The 19,042-nt window shown below is 36.3% G+C and overlaps 1 protein-coding gene across 4 annotated transcripts in view; it reads left to right on the top strand.

Annotated features, from left to right (window-relative positions):
* LOC149078402 (uncharacterized) overlaps window positions 1–19,042 on the top strand; it is a 73,689-nt gene that overhangs the window by 23,862 nt on the left and 30,785 nt on the right. For 2 of the 4 annotated variants that reach the window (XM_089242051.1, XM_089242053.1), the window contains exons 2-4: window positions 10,796–11,045; window positions 14,970–15,249; window positions 17,590–17,724. The gene's annotated coding sequence lies outside the window, so the exon portion shown is untranslated. Of the gene's footprint in view, window positions 1–6,996; window positions 7,121–10,795; window positions 11,046–14,969; window positions 15,250–17,589; window positions 17,725–19,042 lie in introns of those variants that run through there. The other 2 variants (XM_089242052.1, XM_089242054.1) reach the window with 2 other exon arrangements.

The following is a 19,042-nucleotide window of genomic DNA, read 5'->3' as shown; positions in this document are numbered from 1 at the left end:
CATTAGGTCTGCATCTGCAATTGAATGAAAATATTTATTCATTGCAAGTCTGCCATTCGGAAGATGGATGGCAGCACCGTAAAACACAACATGCACAGTTTGGTGCCAAAAAAACACGATTGCGGCGCAACAACTGCTTCGGAGGTAGAACAATTGTAAATTGCCCTAAAGCAAATATACCTTATACAGTGGAACTTCGGTTAACGAGCAATTCGCATAACGAGCAAAAATTTTAAACAAATTTTGACTCGGTTAACGAGCGATGATTCGCATTAGGAGCAAAAGTTTGCTCTTTGTGTATTTATTTTCACGTTATCACAACTGAGCTGGTGATTTTTCGTTTTCGTCTACACACGTACTGTGGAACTGTGAGTAATATTCTCTCCTACGAGTCTCCGGTCAGCGTGCCTCACTTTAAAAATAAACACATATGCGACTATGACTGTTTACGATACGAAACTAGATGTAGTTTGCTACCACGCGTGTGAGCTTAAAGCTTTTTTTTTCTAATTCTTCTTGGAGAAAACTGTGGTATTATTGCGTTATTGCACGTGACTTTGGGGGGGGGGGCTTGCTCATGAGCGGAGCCAACATTTGTCGAAGAGATTGTTTTCTTGGTGAAGAACATGGAACTTTAGGTCCATGAGTATGACATTCAAAAGCTAGTGGTAGAGCATAGCCAAGAGGGATGACCGTACATGGATCTTCTTAGCATGCAAAGCAAGAGTTTATGGAGGATATCTCATCTAAGGAAGAGAGAAGACCCTCACTTTTCAAATGAAATTAGAAAGATGTGCAAAATTTGGGTATCTGTACGAAATTCTGTAGAAGAAAAGAACCAATCAAATAAAGCTACATACAGCAAAGGGCAATGAATTTTATTGTCCAACAAAAAGACGATCTCTCATTTCCGAGAAATCCTAAGCAGGAAGCAAAAGCAAGGATAGGTTCTTTTTTAAAGACACAAGAAGAATGAGTTTGCGAACAACAGAGTCCGTAAATCGTACTAAACGATAGTCGTCCTGTCTTGACTCGTTTAGAGTGAGTTAATTTGTGTACATTAGCGTACTGTATGTTTGTTAATGCCATTATTAAATTATATATGCTTTATTTTAATATTTAATTATTATATTATTATTTTGTTGTATTATTTATTGATTGAATGTCGTTTTTATTAGTCATTTTTATGTGAATGAATAAGTGTGGAACGAATTATCCGAGTTTCCATTATTTCCTATGGGGAAATTTGATTCGATATACGAGCAATTTGTCTAACGAGCACGTTCGCGGAACGAATTAAGCTCGTTACCCGAAGTTCCACTGTATGTGGATAAATAAAAAGTAAGGAACTTCACATACTCTGAGCTCTGTATTTAGCACTCTCTCTTTAATCTCTTATGTTTTTTTTTTCATAGACTTGTTTCAGCATCTGCTGTGTCCGCGAAGCTCCAAATCCCGAACTTTAATTTCTGTTGAAGAGAAAGTGAAAACTTCTCACATTATATTTCTTATGTTGCTATAGCTGCATTTCTCAAAGCAGCATAAAGACCAATCCTGTATTGCTCTGCTTATCTTATCTAACCAGCGGCAGCAGAGTGTTAGGATGATCTCTTACGTCGTGATCGTGTTTGAGCAGGCACTCGGCTTGTTTTGGAAGAGAGCTGATGACGCAGATGTATATGATGCTGACAGGATAAGAAATACCATCCAACTGAAGGGGGTAAAAATTTTTGGCAGAAACTGCATAGCAGGGATTTTCGGACAACCTTTTCGGTCTGCTATCCAGATATGCTAGGCCGTATACGCTCGTAGACCATAAAACTGGTGTACTTATATTTCTTGGATTGGCACTTTCTTTCATGATACCTTTCGCTGGTCGGAGAGTGTACAACCCTTGCTGATCAAAGCTACTTACTTGAAGCCGTTAAATAATCTCTCAATCTCCTGCTTTCGTAACATTTTTCATCTGCTTTTGTATGTTATCGTGCTGATCGCCAGAATCAGCGAGTGCGGTGTCTGTGATGATCATCTTCAAAAGGTGATCACACGAATCATCTACTACTACCTCTTAACTGTACATACACTTCGTACACATTCCTCTGCGGAATTTCTAACGAATTTGTACGTGTCGGAATGTGCGTTTAGTTGTACGTGTGGCCCCTAAGGTATTTATGTTGTTAGAGTTGTTCTTATTTCGTGTTCTCTCTGGTGCTGCCATCTGTCTTCTTTATCTTGAAGTGGAGATAGTAAATGCTTTTTGAATTTTCGTGATCTGGCAGATGTCTATGAAAAGACTTTTTCAAATGTGTGACCGACTCGCATTTGCACTTCAAAAACTTTGGAAAACTGCAAAAAACCATCTTCAGCCGACCGTAACTGTGCTGCCAACGGCCAACGAGATTCGAACCTGCTGGATTTTCACGATCAGAGTACAGCACGATGCCCACCAGAATAATTTTTTAGGCCTTAAATGAAGCAAGTCAGTTTTGGAGAGGTGAGACTTTTGGATGGAAGTAAATAGTTGGTGAGACTTTTGCCTTGGGGGGGGGGGGGTGAATCGACTTTTACATTCATCTTTTTGAAAAATTTTGCACTGTTAGTGTACAGTACTAGAAAAAAAACGCGTGGAGCCTGCTGAAGTCTTGAAGTCCGCGAAAAATGCATTTTATAAACATTTTTCCAAATCGGCCACCCCCAAACCACTTCCCGGCTGAGGAAAATTTTTTTGTGAGCAGAGAGTTAAAACCTTTTTCCCCTCTTTTGTTAACAGCCGAACCCTGGTTGAATGAATCAGATAAAACTGACATTTTTATTTGTTAAATCGAGAAAAATAGTTAGACAGAGGTTGAAATAAACACAAATATCTGCACTCAGACACTTCTAAAAAAATTCGTTAAATCGAGGAATTTTAGTTCGTCGTTTCGAGGTCCCTCTGTATTTATTTTTTTCCACCATCAAAGTATGTATTCAAATTTGACTAATTGAATTTCAGTTCTTTCGGAATCATTAACGTGAAATGATTCCATCTTACCTAGCTTGAATTGTGTAATCGATGAATAGTTTTCTTGCTTAGATAGAGCTCAAAACTTTCCCTTCTTGCTCAAAATGAATATTCATAAAAAGAACAAAAAGGCCTTACATAATTCGCCAGTAGGTAATTTTCATTGTTTGGGTAAGCGGAAAAAAAGTATGTTATAATATTGTAGTGAATTAGCGTAGAAAGTCGTATTTGGAAAGCTTTCTCCTCCTCTACATCAATTGAATATTGTCCTATAGAAAAGCGTTTTAAAGTATTTGTGGGAATGAAAGCAATTTTCTTTAGTATCTTTCCAAAAATGTGTGTTTTGGATCATGCCCAATAAATTTCTCTGCAAGCTGAGTGTTTTGTCTGTGATTATCATCCTCAAAAAGCATCTCGCATTGGTTCAATGCAAGATCTCTATCATCCCTATCTTTCTGATTTGTCTGTCCCTTATATGGAAATCTCGGCGTATACCAGCCTCTACTACTCCAGCTGCCCGGCGTTTTGTATCATTTATATTCATATTATAAAGTTCATACCTTTCGGGCTGTTATGCCTTGTTCGAGGCTTCTTTGACACGGCATAATAGCTCGAAAGATAAGAACTTTATAAAACTCCGGCCGTGAAAGCCTGCCTTCTATATTCATGTTACTTGGTGGTGGTTAGTTAAATGATGTCCTGACGTACAATAAAACTTGACTAGTGTCGAGAGAGTCGTCTCTCAAGACACTTTTGTTCCGCGTGAGTAACACGTGCCTTAAACTTTAAATATCGCTGCTACAACCTTTTAAGTTGCGGAATAATTTTAATTACGTTAGCACGTTACACTGACATTTAACGATTAGGGACGAGATATCTCATTCAAACGCAAATGGAAGAAATTCATTCCAATTCTCCCTGTTTTTTACCCTTTTCCCATAATCGCGAAGCTTCATTGTAACCCTATGAACGGATGTTGTTTTCCCCCCCCCCCCCGTTCTTTCTGTTTAGTGATTTTACCCCACATATAATGCATTTTTCTACTATATAAGAGAGGAGAACAAATAGAGGAGGGGGAGGGCGAAAGTGAAACCTACTGCACTGATATTTCTTTTCTTTCTATTTCTAACACACAAACAAGAGAACCAGTTTGTTTTTTCGGTTTTGATCGCCGATACTTCAGATACAGATCATCCAAATTTGTTGCAAAATTCTGTACGTGAAGGAGTTAAAAAATTTTGATTTTTTTGCTTTGATGTTTTTCTCAAAGAAAAAAGTGATAAAATTCAGTTTTCCCGAAATTATTGAAAAACTTTCTTCCTATTAAAAATTTGATATTGTCTGTTTCAACAGTGTATTTATCAGATTTTCAGAAAGGGTTTAGGGGAAATTTACAATACACTTCAGTGGACATTTTTCTTAGGGATTTCATTGCTGTAAGGGCCCCGTAGAATTTCGCTGAGGAAGTTCATTTTTTCGGTCGATTTTGAAGAGGGCGCTAATAACCTGGAAACAACAGGTTTTTTCCTGGAACATTCTTTTTCCTTTTTGTTCCAAGAAAACACGTAAGTTTAGGACGGTTTAAGCAGACAAACAACTGCGGAAGCGTCTTTTCTCTATCGATGCTTGGAAAATGCCTCCGAGAATCCAAGAATTTTATTTTCCCACATTTGTTTTTTTTCTTTCCAAGTATCCGGGAGAAGGAGCCTGTCTGTTGCCATAGTGATAGGGAGCGATGCCTGCTTGGTGGCCGTTGGTGGTATGGTAGTGTCTTTGGTGTCTTCTAATTTTCTTGAGAAACTGAAGTATTCGAGCCTTTTGGCAGAAAAGTGACTCGGAAGAAAATCTTTTTTTTATACTTTGTCTGTCTGAAAATGTCGTATTGACTACTACGCATAAGCTTATACTGCAGTCTGATTTTTATTATTATTCTCCATCTTCTCGTACTACTTTCGGACATGTCCGAGGGATTTTGAAAATTGTTTCTTGGCGCCAGTTGTGTAAATAGTCTCTGAAAAAACACTGTCCGGAGCAGTTTGTTTTGATTTCCTCTTTTGGGAGCGGAGCATAAAAAGGATGGTGTGATTTGTTTTATCCTCCTTTTCTTTCTTCTAAGATTATCTTGGAAGTTAAGTTGAAAAAAAAGTATTAGCTGAGTTTATTTTATTTAGGCGATCATCGAAGATTTTACTGAATTTTTTGGTTTTCGATTTTTAGACCTGAACTTGGATGAAAAAGGGAGGATGCTAGCTAATTGATATCGGTTTTTGTAGGATCAGACCTTCCGCCATGCCCTTCCATACTAGATAGGCTGGCAGGGTTCTAGTCTGGAAGCTGGGGGGTCGTAGTTACATTTCTGATTTTTTTTTCAACACATTTCATTTGAAAATCAATATAAGAAACTTATCTTAGAGAAGACTCGCATAAAATCCTATTTTTGTAGTCAAAGCACGAACACGAGCTGTTCTCCTGCTCTCCAACTTATGAAAAATCTCTCCGCAGAGAGGCAGGCAGAACTTCAACGCCATACTTACATAACATGAAAAGTCAAGCATTTAACATCTTCACTTCGAAGTATGGAAGATAGATGCAGCACTAGCAAAACACGAAACAAGCACAAGTCTGACAACATAAATACTTTAGGGGTCACACATACACTCAGAGCAAATTCCACAATTCCTTCGAAATTCCGCAGAGGAATGTGCACATATACGGTTAAGTCAGGCAAATCTTCAACCTGTTTGTTCTTGCTCCCTAAAACACCACTAGTGCTCTATGCTCGTGTCAGATTTTGGGCTCACGAGCACTTAATCGTCGTCCTTGGATATCTTGCCTGACTTGATGCTTTGTATTTTGGCCATTGTTAGATGTCTCGCCATCTTGAAAACCCTCTGGGCAATGGCCAGCCCAGATACTTTATAACTTTGCCTTACGTAAGAATGTGATTCTCATTTTCACCCCGAACCTGTAAGATGATCTGCCTGTGGGTCCGCTTTTGTTCACGTTTTGATAACATAAGGAAAGAGTCGTTGTAAGTAGAACTTTTCCTCTTTCCCCTTAAGATATTAAAGGTATATGAGTACCGTATAAAAAAGTAGATATTTCTTATTCCTCGTTGTTGAAAAAAGACGTGGCATTTTACTGAGGGTTTCGTTATTTCTATTGTGCGTCTACATGCGTACGCTATGCGTTGTCCTTGAGTAGATAGAAATTTCTTATATATGCGTATGTCTGTGAGGAAAAAAAAAATGTAATAAGCACGCTGTTGAGTCGAATTGATCCCATCTTGGGCTTGGAGGGCTAAGAGATTGCGAGTAGAATGGTTTCAATATTGTACAGCATAGTCGGTTTTCATTTTTTTCTCGTTAAAATAACTAAAATTCCTTTCGCACACTGTATTTTTCAAAATATTCTCGCGGAAATGCAGCGTTTGTTTGAAAGAACGGGGGAATGCGTCATTTTGCTCAGAATGACATCCCCTCCTCTTTTGCTACATCTTTTTTTTTTCTCTTCACTCCCTACTATCCCCTCACCATTGTTTTGTCAATTTTCCAACGTGGAAGATTTCTTGTAATCGGACTCTCTTTCAAGAATTTTTTTCCTCCCCTTGTTTTAACATGGAAGAAAATTATTACAATATTTTATTATTTTTATTTCTCATTTTTTGGCACGTGTCACAGTTTCGTCATACGTTAAAAAAATAAATGCGCGCAAAAATGGGAGATAGAAATAATGATAATAATGGGAGTTCGTGAGAAATCTTTTCCGCCCACCTTTTCTTTCCCTTCCCCCCTCCCACTACGTCATCGAGAATGACGTTTCCGGGAAAAAAAGACCCGAGCTGTTTTTTTGGCGCCCAACCTATGATCGTTCGCCAAGGCTTCGAATGCGATGCGTTTTCTATCCCCCGCTTTTTATCTCGTTATTCTTGGCGATCGTGTAGTCGTAGGGAATCTTGGCGAGAGATTACCGCTGCTGCCGCGCGCCTAACTGGTGGTGGTATAGTTTGCGTCGACGAGTTGGGCTGGTTTCCGGTGGTACGAGTTTGTTTGAGACGAAGTATTCGGTTCCGTGGTAATAATAAAATGATTCTGATAATGGATATCGGGAACATGGCTCGTGAGTATTAAAAAATTTTCACTTTGGTGAAAGGATTGTTTTCCTACTGTCTTTTTTTCCGGCAGAAGCAAATTGATAATTTTTCTTTTCTTTTTTATGTTTCTTCATTATTATCTTGACGCGTCAGTCAGTTGGGATCAGTGTGTTTTGGATCTTTAAATGCCTCGGAAAGAAAAAAAAAGTAAACAATCTGCCCCCGTTTCACCTCGCTGCCTGTTGCTCTGTAAACGTCATTCGTTTTTCGCCATATATAAGAGGACTTGAAGTAGGTTTTAAATGTATGTGTAGTTTTTTTTTCTTCTTTGGTCTATAATTGGGGATAAAAAAAAATTGTTCTCTGAAACGCTTGATTCAGGACAGAATAATAATTCTCTCTGATCACAAAAAACTTCAAAAGTCACAAAAAGTTCAAAATTAGTTTCATACCATAAAATTTCTCAAGGAAAGACTGGTCTTTTTTTTCCTTGGGGAAATTCATAATGGTTTGCTATCAGTTTTATGAATAATCTAAGTAGTAAATAATTTTTGTGTGAACTGCAATGGAGCTTTGTTATTACAGTCGGCCATCCCTGGATATTCGTGGGGGCTGCGTTCTGACTGAGGTTTGTCACGAATACACAGTAAATCCACGAGTAACTCAAATCAAGAGCTTGTTTTGCCATTTTATTGAACATGTTTCAGCATATTGACAAAGCTTCATCGACCGAGTTTTTCCACATGTGGGAAAATACCATGGGTTATTTCTATGTCATAAATTCATTGACAATTTAAATTTGCGAAACCCATTCACTATGTTGCTCAGGGTGAACTTGTTTCCATTCTTTATCTTGATCTTCTCAATGAGGTATGACTTCAATTTCAGGAGCAATCATCTCGATTAATTCATCCTCTGTTCAATGTATCTTAATTGCTATTTGATTAATTCTTGGATTTCTTCTATATCCATATCATCAAAGCCATCTACATCCACCTGCTTTGCTAACATGACAATGTTTTTTATGATCTTTTTTGATTGGTTCCCTAGAAATGAAAGTTACTTTTGGCGCACAAACTTGTGGTAAAAGGTTCTTTTGGGGGGGGGGGGGAACTGTGAACACAAAATCCTTGAATACAAGAGCCAACTGTACTGATCTTTATAAATCCTTCAAGTTTTCTATCTGGTTTAACGTGAAGCTTACTTGTTTAATTCTGTTGCTTTTTGAATGTTTTAGATAGTTTGAAGTTGAAAGGAGAAAAAAAGAACCATGACTTGTATGTATTATCATGAGCAGTTTTAAAAAATTTTTACAATACAATGTAACCTCTCAGTAAGGGACATCTCTCAGACCTCAACCTCTCAGATCGACTTTTTGGTCCCTTAAATAGAGGTGTTTATTCAAAGGTAGATGAGTCCAAAAAAGTTGTATATGGATCAGTACATCTGCCTCTCATTCAAAGTGTCCCTCAAAACAATTGACCGTATATGATTTTTCACAAGTTGTTATACCATAAATCAGGGCTTGACAACCCCCAGGTATTAGGTCCCCATGGTGACTAGAAAATCTATTTTGGTGACTAAATTTTTATATATAGAGGATGGCACAAAGTGTGTGTGTGTTTTCTGATTTCATTACAGTACATCTTTCAACATGGAAATAAGTTGCTTAGTCACAGAAAAGAAAAAGTTATTTATAGGATTGTTTTTCTTGAGCAAAGTCATTGAATGCAAGATTCATTAGCATCATTTTGTATAGTATCCAGGACCTATGTTGATTGTCATAGCTCGGGGGTGTGTGCAGTTAAAACCACTTATATGTTCTTTCCTCCGTTAACTGTTCCAACCCCCCCCCTCCCTCCCGCCACCCATGGCACCTGGAAGTGAAGTAATCGAGTTTGTGAGTGTCCCTTACCATTAAGAGCAGAATAATCAATCCACTTGTATATAGTGTAAAAACACATCGTCCTAATCATTATGTGATCATACATGCCAGATAGCGAATTTAGCCGTCTGAGTGTCGTGGTGGTAAGATACTCATCTACCACAGTGAAGGTTGCTGTCACGGTCCCATGTTCAAACAGGAGGGAGGATATAGATATTATCCCTAATAAACTTTTGAGGTAACCACGATAGGTAGCGCCTTCATTTCCAACCCATCTCATTAATGGCAATAAATTGCGATATGGCCAGAGTTGGTGTTTGGTGAACTAGTAGATTGCAAATTTAGGGGGGGGGGAGTGAAAATAGTTTCCATTGCAATACATATCATAAAAATATATTGTCACTTATAAAAATATACAGTTGCCCCCTCCCCCCTCAGTATTCGCGGGGTTACGTTCCGGGGGTGACCGCGAATACGGAAATCCGCGAATAACCGAAACCATGGGTTATTTTTGTTTATCTCGATTATTGAATATCATGAGAAGAGCAGGGTGACACAGAGGTAGAAGGGAATGTAAAAGAAGATGCAGCGATTGTTGCCGATGTTTTCTGAAAGAACATTGTGATTTCTGTTTGCTATTTCTTCTTCCAGTTTCGAAAGAACTTTGAATGGCATGCCTTCACTCTCGAGGTACCAACTGACTTCTGGAATGAAACACTGTTTAAAGCAATCCAGGAAAAGTGTTTTTAATGTCCAAGCCTTTTTATTGTTAATCCAAAATATTGGGAGCTTTGACTTATCCTTTCTCTTCAGTACTTGTGTATTCGCAGATTTGAAAATGATGGTGGGCTTTATCATGTACCCATATACATTTGCACAAAAAAACATAGTAGGTCTATCTTTACTTGCCTTAAAACCAGGGGCTCGCTTTTCTTCTTGGGTGATAAATGTTCTTTGCGGCATTTTCTTCCAAAATAGTGTAGTTTCGTCAGCGTTAAACACTTGCTGAGGTGTTTAACCCTTCTCTTCAATAATCTTCTGCAAAGTCTTTGGAAATTTTCTAGCTGCCTCCTGGTCGGCTGAGGCTTGATCGCCAGTAATTTTCACATTGCGTAATCTGAATCATTTCTTAAACCTATGAAACCCACCTTTACTTGCGTAAAATTCTTACAAAATAGAGGTTTCATCAGATCTTTCCTATATAGTAGAGTGAATTTTTTTCACCTTTTCCATTATAATATTACAATCGATTGGAATACCATTTTTGTTGCAATCTTGTACCTACAAAAAAACAGCATTTTCTGTACGAGAAACATATGGATCCCATAGGCGGTGCAAAGTTTTCGCTGCCACAGGTGCAGCTACAACCACAGCTGAACGAATTTCAGATTCCTTTTTCTTGCTATATCTCACTGTAGATTTGTTGATTCCGTAATTGCGAACCACAGCAGCAATTGACTTCCTTTCGCCAAGCCATAGTTAATATATCCAATTTTTCTTGTAAACTTTTCACTTTTTTTTTTTTGTCTTTTTTGAACCATTATCAGTAGCGCTAGAAAAATGAGCCATCCTAAACACACACGACTCAAATTTTGTAAACAAAACTTGTGAATGGCGATTGCTAAGTGTTGCCAAAAAAAAAAAAAAAACTGTGAATATAGAAACCGCGAATACAGGGGGGGGGGGGCGACTGTATTGCTTAGCTTTTAATTTACTCAAGTTTATTTATTTTCTTCATAATGCTTGAATTGATTTCAACTTGAATATTATTTTTTTCACTATTTGTTATAGTTTAATTCATTATTTTATTTTGCAGTGATGCGTATGAATAGCTGCAATATGAAATGTGTGCTACTGCAGATGGCTCCAGAGTAATGTGTCATTCTGTTCTATTGGTGCTTTGGAAGTCTACTAACTCCTGATGCAGTCATTTTTCTATCGCTGCTGTGGTCAGGGAAAAAGTGTGAAATAATAATAATGGCTTGCTACTCAAATTATTTGCTTTCTCACAACCAATTGACAATTCTGTATTGTACATATTCCAGATTATGCCATCTGTGTTTGAGGTGAGTGCACATTCAATGTATTGTGTTTGAAATGCTCATAATATACCACATTATTTTAATCTAGCCTAAATTTATTCATCATAAACCCTATTTGTAGAGGATATCCTATAAAGATATTATAAACTCTAAAGTGCAACTCGTGTTCAAAAATGAAGATGGGCAAGGAAGTCTACTTATAATAAGTGGTGCTTTGTACACTAAACATCAAATATTGTTTCATGAAAAGAAAGAAATCTAAACAGTCATAGTTGCCACTACACCAGACACCTTGGGCAAATATGATATGATGTCATAAATTTTGTTTTACATTTTACTCAAACTATGTGTTCTTTTGTATCCACTTGGAGTGAAAATTCTTGTTTAGCAGAGTTGCAGAACTTGTGGACAAATTTCATACCGCTTCTCTCTCATACCGCAGCTCTTCGTGAAAGAGGTTATGTCAGGATGAATTTCTAGGATAAGGGAAAACATTAAACTGAAAATAAAATCCCACTGCAATAATTTGAAAATGAGCAAGAATTATCCACAACTTCACTGACTGTAGGATGCTACCTAGATAAGATACCTATTGAGCTGCAGAAAGAGGCAAAAGGGGCAAAGAACATCTAAAGAGAAGAACCAAGAAAATATGAGTCGTAAATTTTATGATGCATTGCTAGTTGAGAGTAAATAACGGTTGACATTCTCTTAATCGCATGTAAAATTTTAGCAAATGTTGAAAAAAAAATTGGTTCTGTAAGTAATATTATCAAACAATACTGTAAAACCTGTCTTCAACGGAATCACAAGGACCTGAGATTTTTTCCCATTGAACACAGATTTCCACTTAATAGAGGTTCAATTGACATAATGTGTAAAATTATGTAATGATCTCATATGTAATTGAACTACAGTATAATGAAAATAAAGTAATTAATTTAAATGTACATAAAATAGTGTACACATTTATTCTTACAATTACTAAATATTTAGGTTTTTTCACAGCATTTGTATGAAACTTTACCTACATTGTTTTTCATCTTAAATGACTACATATACATTCTGCTTTACTGTACGGGCAATTTGCCTGTTGTGGCGTCGTCGTATTTGTATTTGTACTTTCTCTTGAATTTGTACCGGCCCTGCTCAGTACTTGCGATCACTGAAAGCAGCTTGCATATAATTTTATAAGTCATTGGTATATCATTTGGTAATCTAGCCTTTACACTGATTTCTTTAGTAGAAAAGCCTGCTTTACTAAAAAATTTGTACAATTTCAGAAAGCAACTGTTTCACTACGTGTGGCTTTTCAAAAACCACAGCATCAAATATGTTAATGGTTTTACAAATCTAAAGATGGGTGAAGTAGAATTTGTGCATTGGCAAGCAGTCATTGCATTAAAAATTTTTGATAGGAACTAATATTTTGTATAATCCTTTGGTCAGTTGGTTGTGAAACAGTCAAAGCATTTGTGTGAAATTTTCTGTTAAAGGGTAAAATTTTCCGTTTCCACATTAGAAAGGTTCCATTTAATCCAGGTTTTTTAATATTTATTTTGGCATTGAAACCACAGGACCACGATTTTTTTCATTAAAGACAGGTTTCTGCTTAATACAGGTTCCGTTGAAGACAGGTTTTACTGTGTATCATAATTAAATTTGATTGTCAGTATCGTGGCAATAAAAATCTTTCAATTACCAGTTTTTGACATTAATTTAGAGAAAAATTAAATATTAATCATTTCAAATTGCCAATAACTTTATTTTCAATTGAAAACACCAATTTAATTTATAATTGTGATGAATTATAAGAAAGTTGATCACCAGCCGCCAAATATTCCACACTTAGCCAAACCATTAACCGAATATTCGGTTACTCGCCAAAATCACTATTTGTCCCAACCCTAGTTCCTAATAACCTAGCACTGTGACCAGAAGTCTATTGTATTATTTTAATGAGTGTTTATTATAAGGATTTTTAAAGGAAAATGTTTCTCAGACTAAGTCTTACTTAGTCTATCTAAACAGGTTTCGAAATAGATGGAGGGTGCCAACAGCTGCTCTGGAGTTTTAAGAATTGAGTGGAATTTAGACCTGAAACTTGGGTGCTTGTTTAATTCTATAATAGTTTCCAATCAATATCAGTTCTTTTACGCTGTTTGTATATTGATTACACAAAAAATTCTGTTTATGTTTTTAAGTGTTTATTTTATTTATTGAACTTGTAAAGCAGTTGTCACATGTTAAACTTTTTTCACTTTGAAAAAGTGAAAAGTGCTTTCTTTATTTTATATACTGTTAAATACAAATACTGGGCCACAACAGGCAAAATGCTCAACAAGGTGGCTGAGAAAAAGATGTCCATAACAAATATGACTCAGTTTTCATGTCATCTCCAAAAGATATACTATGCAGCCAGTAAAACCAGGGCTGCTCTTACTAGATGCAAGGCCAGGTGCGTCTCAACAACATGGGTGGGAACTCTGCGCCAATTGCGCCGCACTGCGCCAAAACTAATATCTTGCGCTCTGTTCCAATAGCGTATTTTCGCATTTTTCTGCGCCAAATAGCGAATTTCGCTTCAATATGCCCGGAATTTCGGAAAGGACGCCAAAAAATTTTTGTTCCTGCTAGCCACGAAACGTTTCTTTACGAGAAAGAGCGTGTTTTATTCCACTATACTTAAACTATCGCCTTAGAATATCGGCCCCTGATCGGGCTTTCCATCGCGAAACCCCGATATTGTCCGTGATCGTTTAACTGAAGATGGTTTGCAATGCCTTTCAGCGTTAAAGTGCAAATTCGAGTGTTTCCGTTTTAAAAAAAAAGGCGTCACTGGAAGCAGCAGAAATTACTGTAGTCGATTGTCATGTGTTAAATCTCGATGTTTCGTGCGAAACATTTTTATTCCGGGAGTAAAAAGCGCATGTCCGCCGAATTACGAATGTTAGTTTAGAAACTTTGCCGAATAACGATCGTTAAATCGCCAATGTTGCCGAATAACGATCGTTAAATCGCCAATATTGCCGAATAACGAGCGTTAAATCGCCAATATCGCTAAATAACGAGAGTTAAATAGTCAATCTCGCCAAATAGCGAGTGTCAGATCGCCAATCTTGCCAGATAATGAGTGCTGAATCGCCAAACATCGAGTTGATTCTTCCAAAATTCTCTCCCATTTTGCAACAATTTCTTTCCAAGTATAAAAAAATTAAAAACTTATAAAATTTTTTTTAGCTCATTTGAAGTGCTGCTGTTCAAGGCAGCAAATAGTGCCCGCAGTAAGCAAAAATCATCTTAAATAGACGGGTGCAAAACATTTTATGACAGCCGCTCTTTCAAACAAGGTGTCAAAAACCTAAAACACCAAAAACAAAAATTAAGTTGACGAAAAGATGTTTGATAACAAAAGACAGTGCAGTTTTATTTTGAAAAGGGTTGAGGGTTAACGAAAATATTCTTGTTAATTTTACTGCTCCAATTTATAAATATCTGCTCCGAATCCCATATTTTGCTGCTCCACAACTGCTCCAAATCCTGAATTTTGCTGCTCCAAAGCGGACTTAGTCACTTCCCACCCCTGCAACAATTTTGGGCCACCGAAAACATTTTTAAGACCCCCTTCTGCTCTGATTTTATGGAGGAGGGGAACCACATCCATTGCTTCTTCAAAAACTAATGCTGAGAAATATCCATATAACAAATTATGACCATATTAAAAACACAATTAAAATATGTAAGATTAACAAAAAATGTATGAAAATTAAGCACTGAAAGCAAGTATTTGTAATTTTTCTGTTGATATCAATTTCTACTTTTGAACATTCACAGCCATAAACAATAATGAAAAGGTTGAATTTTTCTTCTTTTTTTAAATTTTAATTTATGGGTTTTAATCCAGATGTTAGATGTTTGGTTTTTAAATTTTTTTTTTTTTTTTTTCAGTGGAGAGGCTTGATTCAGACATTTAATCAGGGTGGACAATGCTCCATTTGTTTACAAACTGGTTGATCTGCAACTACAAAGTCAACCAAGAATCTAAATTCACGATTCCATTCAACGTTTTGCTGCAGCCTCCAAAACCTTCACCACGGCGCCAACAGCTACCAAAGGCAATTCCTCCAACAGCGAGGGTGACTATCAGCTCGTCCAGCATGAAGTCTTATACTCTCTTTCGAACCAGTATGAAGTTTTGGAATTCCTTGGCCGGGGCACCTTTGGTCAGGTGAGAAAAAAATCTGATGCATTTCATCCTTAAGCTTTTTTATTTAACTCGATTTGCTTCTTAATGATTAGAAACATTCAAAGATGATTCAAAATCACAGAATTATTATGATTCTGTAGAAAAGCAAAAACACTTGGGGGGGGGGTGGATTAATGTATTTAACCCTTACAGGAGCTATGATCAGATATCTTGCTTCCCTAAAACCTTATTTCGACAATGTGAAGCCCAGATACCAGTAAGTGTTCTTCTCCTTATAGTATATTTCTATTTCCCTCCCCCCCCCCCCCCCAACCTGTCAGTGGGCAGAGTCTGCTTTTGTTCAAATTCGTGTAACAGAAGGGGAGAGACCTAATCTTTATATGATCATATGTGCCAGATAGCAAATTTAGATGCCTTTTGGTGATTGTATAGGAACATCCATACTGTATAAATAATAGATAAATATATAGATTCTTTCCTCATCCTTGTGTTTTCTTATTGTTATTTATGATGGAGAGGTTAAGCACTTCAGTTGCACAAAATCAGAAAAACAAAGTTTAGTGATTTCCACTGTGGCAGTTATAATGTGGATTAAGAAAATTTTGAAAACTCGCTTAAAGGGTTAACATGGACTAGATTCTAGTAGTGTGATATCTGATGGGAATTTTTTCTTGATGAAAATAAGTTTCTATAAAATATGTTTTTGCAAAAAAATTCCTTTTTTTTTTTCAAATGTGGGGCATATAAAAATGTATTGCAGTTTCTTGAGTTGTCTTCACCAAACCCCAGCCCTCCTGCCCCCCCCCCTAAATCAGCCACTTTCTCAGTCAATTTAAAACCAGAATTTTTTTTTTTTGAAAAAGTTGTCATTTGTTAATGACACAAAGACCTTCAGCATTGTAAGTGGATTGTATGTTGCTGCATATTATCAGCAGCTTTTTTGGTTCTGGGGGAGAGTTAGAATATAAATAGATATTTTAAAAAATTAATTTATAAGAAATTGTTGGGGGCGGTAGCCCAGGTTGATAAGATACTCGCCTCAAGTACGGAACAATATTTAGAGGTATCGCGAGTTCCATACCCGGTTCATCCTTGTCATAGACTCCTGGCACGGGTGTAACAGAACAGGCAAGAGAAAAAGATTGCTACCGTTATGAGTCCCACATCAAGGGATTAGCACACCAACCTCTCAAGTATGAAAAAGGCTGTCATTCGGAATCAGCAATAAATTGTAGGTCCTGCTCTAATTAGCCCTCGTGTGCAGAAAATGACCGTTGTGCAACAAAAATTATCAAATGAAAAATAGTTTGTTTCAAAGATCTATAGATACAAGACTAAAAAAATCAATATTTTCTTTTATTTCATGAAAACGGAACCAACATCCCGTTACATTCCTTGCAATTTTATTATTGGTGAATGAAAATTTATGTATGCAAACTGTATGCCACTGTGAATTTATACAATGATGTTTTTCCTCTAAGTAGAGTGAAATCCTTATCTGACGATTTTAACCCTTTTTAACCAATTGGTAAGCATTTGAAATATCCAGAAGAGAAAAAGTTTGGGGGGGACTTCATTTATATAGAAAATGAGGTTCCCTAAATAATATTACATGACACAAAAAATTGCCAATATTTAAAAAAAATGGGATGTTGCAATTCAGGAAACACACTGTATGTATATAATTTACATAGATTTGGATAGTATAAAAATACCATTTATTGTTTACAAACTTATTTTCTATCATTGTTAAAGAATGAGTTGCTAAGAAGCATCAATGTCAAAACGAGCTCAAAATATACGATGCCTTTATTTGAAAAATATAAGAAAACCATGTTGCTTTTTAGAGCAGCACAGTCGAATAAAAAGTTAAGCATGAGATTATGGTAATGGATTTCTCAAAATAGCAGTGCATATCTGTGCCAATACACCTATGAGCTACGGGATTTCTCTAAGACCATACTTTTACTATGATTATTGTCATTCTGGAGAATAAATTTTTAAGTTTGAGTTTTGTTTGAAATTTTTTTCATAATTTTAATAATTTCATTATGCCAAAAAGAGGTGGGTTTTTTTAATTTAAAAAAAAGTGTGTAAATATGTATGCATATCCCAATGTTCATATTAAATAATTCTAGTTGTAGAGAAATAATTAGATGTATTTACAGACACTACTAGTAATGTTTCAAGCCACAAAAAAATGTCATCACACAGACAATCGTCATTTAGTATGCTGTCATATTCATAGTGGCATATTACTTTTTTTACAGCAATTCCAAATCAGTTTTCTTGATTTATCAGTATTTCAATCCTTATTTTGTTTAAAAATCTTAAATGTAGTTTTTTTCCTTCCCATCATAGGTGGTTAAGTGCTGGAAGAAAGGGACCAATGAGATTGTTGCAATTAAAATTCTGAAGAACCATCCCTCCTATGCACGGCAAGGTCAAATTGAAGTTGGCATTCTTCACAAATTAAGTCAAGAAAATGCTGATGAGGTATTCACTGTTTCCATTTTAAAATAATAGGATAGTATATTTTGAGTTTTTATGAAATTAATATTGGCCTGCCAAAATCTTTCTTTTTTGGCCCTCTCATAGAAAAGTTTGCCCATCATGCTGCAAATTATGCTGGCTAAATCCCCCCTCCATGTGTGATATTTTATCTCTTTGAGTACCACCATAGGAAGAAAACCTTCTGACAGACCAACCTGTTTTTATTTTTGTACTCTTTTTGCTCACTTTGCTAGCTTGCACAATGGATGGTCTGTGGAATGAAACTGATAATATATGAGCTGGGGGGCCCAGTAGTTGAAGTGTTGATAGCCCAATACATTTTGTAATGCTTTGTCACTAAACTATTTGCAAGTGCATTGATATTTATAATTTTCTTAATGTATAAATGACATATATCTTTCATTGTGAATGAAGATGAAGCTTGTTTTTGTTAAGATTTAACTTTTAGAATTATACTTATGAAACAGTTCCAAAAAAGTTTTGGGTTGAAAATCTTCATAATATTTTTATACATATTAAAATATTTAAATTTGTACTGTTTGTAAATACAAGTATCCCTTGCTTCCCGCTCTCTCACTTTACACGATTTTGCTGTAGCACAATTTTGAAAAGTTTATTTTAAAAATCATATAACCTGCAGGATTTGGCCAGGAGTTTGATGTTAATCTTGAAAATTGGCTTGTAAACTAAAGCTATGATGTGGGTGAAATGACAAAATCCATTTAATTTTATGATTTAGATGTACAACAAACGGTGAAACCCAATTAATCTTGATAATATTGACAATGCTATCAAAATTTTAACCAGTGAAAATGGTCCTAATGAAACTAGAGTTTCGTATTTGTGAGGGATATTCAGAACTCTCTGGAAACTCTCTCATTTGGTACTGAATTTTTCATAAAGAGATGAAGAATGCTACTTGTCACCTGAATCATGGCTGTTTCATTAAAAAATTTTATGTCAGTTGTTAATTATGTTAAAATTATGTCAGTATTGTGCCATACCAGGCTCTTGAGGGAGGAACACTATAATTAATCAGAAGTGCTGAAAGCAGAAGTGAAAAATATTAAATTCATACAGCTTAATTCACAAGATTTATTCAAAAGTTTGAATAATTATACAAATACAAATACAAATACAACGCCACAACAGGCAAATTGCCCAACGAGGTGGCTGACTTAAGAACATCCTGGATCCCCGAGCCATTTTTTTTGGAGGCCCTACCTACTACTACTACACCACACATGCACCCCCCCCCTCGCGGAACCCCCCCAACGAACCGGTACATGCGGGAATGTGC

Source organism: Pholcus phalangioides, unplaced genomic scaffold, assembly GCF_987345545.1.
Source record: "Pholcus phalangioides strain wild (caught in Gottingen) unplaced genomic scaffold, Ppha-v1.0 ptg000014l_1, whole genome shotgun sequence".
In the NCBI taxonomy this organism is placed as follows: domain Eukaryota; kingdom Metazoa; phylum Arthropoda; class Arachnida; order Araneae; family Pholcidae; genus Pholcus; species Pholcus phalangioides.
The sequence above is the reverse complement of the archived record's forward strand: the minus strand, read 5'-3'. Positions and strand labels throughout refer to the sequence as shown.